The 7,502-nt window shown below is 42.2% G+C and overlaps 1 long non-coding RNA gene across 1 annotated transcript; it reads right to left on the bottom strand.

The window, feature by feature from the left end:
* Positions 1–5,420: 5,420 nt before the first annotated feature.
* On the bottom strand, positions 5,421–7,288 carry LOC109782896 (uncharacterized). The gene is made up of 2 exons (XR_002237588.4): positions 6,854–7,288; positions 5,421–6,784 (listed from the first exon to the last, which is right to left on the bottom strand). It is a non-coding gene; the product is annotated as an uncharacterized lncRNA (long non-coding RNA).
* Between the last annotated feature and the right edge of the window lie 214 nt (positions 7,289–7,502).

The following is a 7,502-nucleotide window of genomic DNA, read 5'->3' as shown; positions in this document are numbered from 1 at the left end:
GCCCGTGTCGAGAGGTATGAGACCTCTGACAGTACTTTGCCTACAAGATGGAGGAGAATTGCTCAGCTAGTGAGCATGTGCTCAGAATGTCTGTGTACTACAATCACTTGAATCAAGTGGGAGTTAATCTTCCAGATAAGATAGTGATTGGCAGAGTTCTCTAGTCAATATCACCAAGTTACTAGAACTTCGTGATAAACTATAATATGCCAGGGATAACGGAAACAATTCCCAAGCTCTTCGTGATACTGAAATCGACGAAGGTAGAAATCAAGAAAAACATCAAGTGTTGATGGTTGACAAGACCATTAGTTTCAAGAAAAAGGGCGAAGGGAAAGAAAGGGAACTTCATGTAGAATGGCAAGCAAGTTGTCACTTTCGTGAAGAAGCCCAAAGCTAGACTAAAGCCTGAAACTGAGTGCTTCTACTGCAAAGGAAATGGTCACTGGAAGCGGAAATGCCCTGAACATTTGGTGGATAAGAAGGATGGCAAAGTGAACAAGGGTATATTTGATATACTGGTTATTGATGTGTACCTTACTAGTGTTTATAGTAGCCCCTAGGTATTTGATACTTGTTCGGTTGCTAAAAATTAGTAACTCGAAACAGGAGTTACAGAATAAACAGAGACTACTTAAGGGTGAAGTGATGATGTGTGTTGGAAGTGGTTCCAAGATTGATATGATCATCATCGCACACTCCCTATACTTTCGGGATTAGTGTTAAACCTAAATAAATGTTATTTGACGTTTGCGTTGAGCATGAATATGATTTGATCATGCTTATTGCAATACGGTTATTCATTTAAAGTCAGAGAATAATTGTTGTTCTGTTTACATGAATAAAACCTTCTATGGTCATACACCCAATGAAAATGGTTTGTTGGATCTCGATCATAGTGATACACATATTCATAATATTGAAGCCAAAAGATGCAAAGTTAATAATGATAGTGCAACTTATTTGTGGCACTGTCGTTTAGGTCACATTGGTGTAAAGGGCATGAAGAAAATCCATGCTGATGGGCTTTTGGAATCACTTGATGCTTGCGAACCATGCCTCATGGGCAAGATGACTAAGACTCCGTTCTCCAGAACAATGGAGCGAGCAATAGACTTGTTGGAAATAATACATAATGATGTATGCAGTCCGATGAGTTTTGAGGCCCGCGGCAGGTATCGTTATTTTCTGACCTTCACACATGATTTGAGCAGATATGGGTATATCTACTTGATGAAACATAAATCTGAAACACTTGAAAAGTTCAAATAATTTCAGGGTGAAGTGGAAAATCATCGTAACAAGAAAATAAAGTTTCTACGATCTGATCGTGGAGGAGAATATTTGAGTTACGAGTTTGGTCTTCATTTGAAACAATGCGGAATAGTTTCGCAACTCACGCCACCTGGAACACCACAGCATAATGGTGTGTCCGAACGTCATAACCCTACTTTATTGGATATAGTGCAATCTACGATGTTTCTTACCGATTTACCACTATCGCTTTGGGGTTATGCATTAGAGACAGCTACATTCACGATTAAAAGGACACCATCTAAATCCGTTGAGACGACCCCGTATGAAGTGTGGTTTGGCAAGAAACCAAAGTTGTCATTTCTTAAAAGTTTGGGTTGCGATGCTTATAAGAAAAAGTTTCATCCTGATAAGCTCAAACCCAAATCGGAGAAATGTGTCTTCATAAGATATCCAAAGGAGACAGTTGGGTAGACCTTCTATCACAGATCCGAAGACAAGATATTCGTTGCTAGGAATGGATCCTTTCTAGAGAAGGAGTTTCTCTCGAAAGAAGTGAGTGGGAGGAAAGTAGAACTTGATGAGGTAACTGTACCTGCTCCCTTATTGGAAAGTAGTTCATCACATAAATTTGTTCCTGTGACTCCTACACCAATTAGTGAGGAAGCTAATGATGATGATCATGTAACTTCAGATCAAGTTACTACCAAACCTCGTAGGTAAACCAAAGTAAGATCCGCACCAGAGTGGTACGGTAATCCTGTTCTGGAGGTCATGTTACTTGACCATGACGAACCTACGAACTATGAGGAAGCGATGATGAGCCCAGATTCCGCAAAATGGCTTGAGGCCATGAAATCTGAGATGGGATCCATGTATGAGAACAAAGTGTGGACTTTGGTTGACTTGCCCGATGATCGGCAAGCCATAGACAATAAATGGATCTTCAAAGAGGAAGACGGACACTAATAGTAGAGTTACTATCTACAAAGCTAGACTTGTCGAAAAAGGTTTTGACAAAGTTCAAGGTTGTTGACTACGATGAGACTTTCTCACTCGTAGCGATGGTTAAGTCTGTCCGAATCATGTTAGTAAATTGCCACATTTTATGAAATCTGGCAAATGGATGTCAAAACTACATTCCTTAATGGATTTCTTAAAGAAGAGTTGTATATGATGCAACGAGAAGGTTTTGTCGATCCTAAAGGTGCTAACAAAATGTGCAAGCTCCAGCGATCCATCTATGGACTGGTGCAAGCATCTCGGAGTTGGAATATACGCTTTGATGAGTTGATCAAAGCATATAGTTTTATACATACTTGTGGTGAAGCCTGTATTTACAAGAAAGTGAGTGGGAGCACTACAACATTTCTGATAAACATATGTGAATGACATATTGTTTATCGGAAATAATGTAAGAATTTTCTGGAAAGCATAAAGGAGTATTTGAAAGGAGTTTTTCAAATAAAGACCTCGGAGAAGCTGCTTACATATTGAGCATCAAAGATCTATAGAGATAGATCAAGACGCTTGATAAGTTTTTTCAATGAGTACATACCTTGACAAGATTTTGAAGTAGTTCAAAATGGAACAGTCAAAGAAAGAGTTCTTGCCTGTGTTACAAGGTGTGAAATTGAGCAAGACTCAAAGCCCGACCACGGCAGAAGATAGAAAGAGAATGAAAGTCATTTCCTATGCCTCAGCCATAGGTTCTATAAAGTATGCCATGCTGTGTACCAGATCTATTGTATACCCTACACTGATTTTAGCAAGGGAGTACAATAGTGATCTAGGAGTAGATCAATGGACAGCGGTCAAAGTTATCCTTAGTGGAATAAGGATATGTTTCTCGACTATGGAGGTGACAAAAGGTTCGTCGTAAAGGGTTACGTCGATGCAAGTTTTGACACTAATCCAGATGACTCTTAAGTCTCAATCTGGATACATATTGAAAGTGGGAGCAATTAGTTAGAGTAGCTCTGTGCAGAGCATTGTTGACATAGAAATTTGCAAAATACATACGGATCTGAATGTGACAGACCCGTTGACTAAAATTATCTCACAAGTAAAACATGATCACACCTTAGTACTCTTTGGGTGTTAATCACATAGCGATGTGAACTAGATTACTGACTCTAGTAAACCCTTTGGGTGTTGGTCACATGTCGATGTGAACTATGGGTGTTAATCACATTGTGATGTGAACTATGGGTGTTAATCACATTGTGATGTGAACTATTGGTGTTAAATCACATGGCGATGTGAACTAGATTATTGACTCTAGTGCAAGTGGGAGACTGAAGGAAATATGCCCTAGAGGCAATAATAAAGTTATTATTTATTTCCTTATTTCATGATAAATGTTTATGATTCATGCTAGAATTGTATTAACCGAAAACTTAGTACATGTGTGAATACATAGACAAAACATAGTTTCACTAGTATGCCTCTACTTGACTAGCTCGTTGAATCAAAGGTGGTTAAGTTTCCTAGCCATAGACATGAGTTGTCATTTGATTAACAGGATCACATCATTAGAGAATGATGTGATTGACTTGACCCATTCCGTTAGCTTGGCACTTGATTGTTTAGTATGTTGCTATTGCTTTCTTCATGATTTATACATGTTCCTATGACTATGAGATTATGCAACTCCTGTTTAGCGGAGGAACACTTTGTGTGCTACCAAACGTCACAACGTAACTGGGTGATTATAAAGGTGCTCTACAGGTGTCTCCGAAGGTACTTGTTGGGTTGGCGTATTTCGAGATTAGGATTTGTCACTCCGATTGTCGGAGAGGTATCTCTGGGCCCTCTCGGTAATGTACATCACTATAAGCCTTGCAAGCATTGTGACTAATAAGTTAGTTGCGATATGATGTATTACGGAACAAGTAAAGAGACTTGCCAGTAACGAGATTGAACTAGGTATTGAGATACCGACGATCGAATCTCGGGCAAGTAACATACCGATGACAAAGGGAACAACGTATGTTGTTATGCGGTTTGACCGATAAAGATCTTCGTAGAATATGTAGGAGGCAATATGAGCATCCAGGTTCCGCTATTGGGTATTGACCGGAGACGTGTCTCGGTCATGTCTACATAGTTCTCGAACCCGTAGGGTCCGCACGCTTAAAGTTAGATGACGATCAGTATTATGAGTTTTGTGTTTTGATGTACCGAAGGTAGTTCGGAGTCTTGGAAATGATCACGGACATGACGAGGAGTCTCGAAATGGTCGAGACATAAAGATCGATATATTGGACGACTATGTTCGGACACCAGAATGGTTTCGGGGAGTTTCGGACACATACCGGAGTACCGAGGGGTTACCGGAACCCCCCGGGGAGACTAATGGGCCTATTGAGCCCTAGTGGAGAAGAGGAGGGGCGGCCAAGGGCAGCCGCATGCCCCCTTCCCCCCAGTCCGAATTGGACAAGGAGGGGGGGGGCGGCGCCCCCCTTTCCTTTCCCCCTCTCTCTTCTTCCCTCTCCTACTCCCACTTGGAAGGGGGGAGTCCTACTCCCGGTGGGAGTAGGACTCCTCATGGGGCGTGCCTAGGGTGGCCGGCCCCCTCCTCCTCCACTCCTTTATATACGGGGAGGGGGGCACCCCTTGGAGACACAGTTGATCTGTTGATCTCTTCCAACCGTGTGCGGTGCCCCCCTCCACCATATTCCACCTCGATAATATCGTAGCGGTGCTTAGGCGAAGCCCTGCGTCGATAGCATCATCATCACTGTCATCACGCCGTCGTGCTGACGGAACTCTCCCTCAAAGCTCGGCTGGATCGGAGTTCGAGGGACGTCATCGAGCTGAACGTGTGCTTAACTCGGAGGTGCCGTACATTCGGTACTCGGATCGGTCGGATCGTGAAGACGTATGACTACATCAACCGCGTTGTGCTAACGCTTCCGCTTTCAGTCTACGAGGGTATGTGGACACACTCTCCCCTCTCATTGCTATGCATCAGCATGATCCTGTGTGTGCGTAGGATTTTTTTTGAAATTAGTACGTTCCCTAACAACATGTATTTACAAGAAAGTGAGTGGGAGCTCTGTAGCATTTCTGATAATACTAGACGATGCCCCGCGCGTTGCTGCGGAACCATTATTATGATAACTTTGTTCTCATATAGAAAATCAGAAGTAGAAAACAAGATACTGTATAAACCCAATGTACCATATAATCCAGCAAGTGTTCACACAAAAGATTATGTGGTGCGAGACATATAATCAAATATTGCTGCTAAGAACACAATACATATCGAAGAATCAACTCCACGGCCAAGGACTACAACAGAGCACTATTTATCAGATATGTATATGAACCACTGAATGTTGCTCTATGCAAATCTCTGAAGCTTAGAATTTTTAATGGCAAAAGTGAACCACTCAAGCTAGCTAGTAAAGAACTAATTCTATGAAGGAGGATAAAATTGACAACATTATCATGTTATGTAATTCCAACTCGTAATGATGAGACATGTTCCAAATAGCACCTTTCTCCAATCCAAGGTTACTGACATGGACTATGATCAGCAGTGCCAAGCCACGAAAATAAATTGCCTGTAACAACTAACAAAAAATTAAACATACAACTCTCAGAAATGGTCTTTGTATCCATGGCTGGAGTTAATTCCATTTGATCTCCACCAAAACTTAAAGAGTCAAGAAAAAAGGATGTATGTACTCAATAAATAATCATGTGAATGAAATTATCGGGATCTGCTAAATAATGTGACAATGAAATCGTGTGTGTGCTGGCGTGGATGAATAACAGATTAACAGTGCGTAGATGGAAGTCATTGGAAACTTGCATGGATGTGTGCATACTTACATGTGTTAGCTGCAGTAAATTGCTGCTCTGAATCAGGTGAGCGATCGTGGCGGCAGGGCGTGTCAAGTGTGCAGTGGCTGAGATACCACCAAATAACTATGCAGAAGCGGATGGTGCAGTAACCACCTCACTGGTGATATGTATATGCATAATTCCAGCACCTCCACCCTGTGTAGAATAGAAGAAAATGGAAAAAATATAGTTTTACTCACATATATGCCAATCTAATGTCATCCAAGCCTTTCTTTTAACTAAGTGTTGATCATGACTTGCATATATAAACAGGATAGTACGTTGTAGTCCTGAGTATTTGATGATTTGTTCGAACCAATGCATTGCTCGACATGGGAGGAATGATATATGTGCTGAAACAAATATAAGACACAAGTCATGTGTTAATCCAATTCAAATAATAAATTTCAGAGATGGTAAACTTGTTTACTGAGCAGAAAAAGACATATGCAGGATGAAACCACAAATATCTACAGCAAATTGTCGAGCAGCTTGCGACTGAATATGACAAAATAAAAACCCGACAAAACGTTAGATTAGATGAATTGGGAAAGGCTGAAGAGAGATCTGATCACTCACCTCTCGTTGAGAAGTTGCAGCGGATGATGGTAGCTTCCTGATTTGCTCCTCAAAGTCGATCTTCTTTCACCCTTCATGGTATAGGAACAGCCCGTACCTGTGGGAGGAGACATTGTTGGGAGCGGGGATAGGGATGTAGTTCGGGTACATGTAGGTCATCTAGTACCTGTAGGGCGCTGGCCGCACCATCCTGTTGAGGGCCGTGAGCGTGATTCGGGCGGAAGAAGAAGAGCATGGCCCCCAGCCTGCAGTTGCCGCCGAATCCACCCATGGGGTACGTCGGGGATTGATCGAATTCGAAGCCACCAGTACCACCACACAAACGTGGCATGGAACCGCAGAGAACACCACAGCACCAGCCAAAGTTGCCGCCGAATCCACCCATGGTAGATGGTCGGGGATCGATCAAACCGAAGCCACTAATCTTTGCTCATGAAGTTGGCATGGAGCCACAGAGAACGCCGTGATTTGAGCAGAGACGGGGAAGGAGGAGGCGGGGGTGGGGAGTTGAGGATAAGGCGGTGACTGGGCCCTTAAGTGAAGAAAATATCAGGTCAGTTTCAGAAGACGAAGAGGAACAGATGTGTGCTACATACAGAGATTAAAGTACACCCCCGCAAAAAAAAAAAAAAAAAAAGAGAGATTAAAGTACACGATTTGTTCTGTGGATTTTTTTCTTCTTCTGGTGTGGCAGATTTGCTGAAGTGGATGGGTGCATGTTCATTGTTGATGAGGTGGCACATTGCTGATGTGGACAGTGTGCATGGTGAGAGAATAGGGAGTAATGGGGAGCAACTTAAGAATGGTAGATATGT

Source organism: Aegilops tauschii, chromosome 4 (assembly GCF_002575655.3).
Source record: "Aegilops tauschii subsp. strangulata cultivar AL8/78 chromosome 4, Aet v6.0, whole genome shotgun sequence".
Classification (NCBI taxonomy): Eukaryota; Viridiplantae; Streptophyta; class Magnoliopsida; order Poales; family Poaceae; genus Aegilops; species Aegilops tauschii.
The sequence above is the reverse complement of the archived record's forward strand: the minus strand, read 5'-3'. Positions and strand labels throughout refer to the sequence as shown.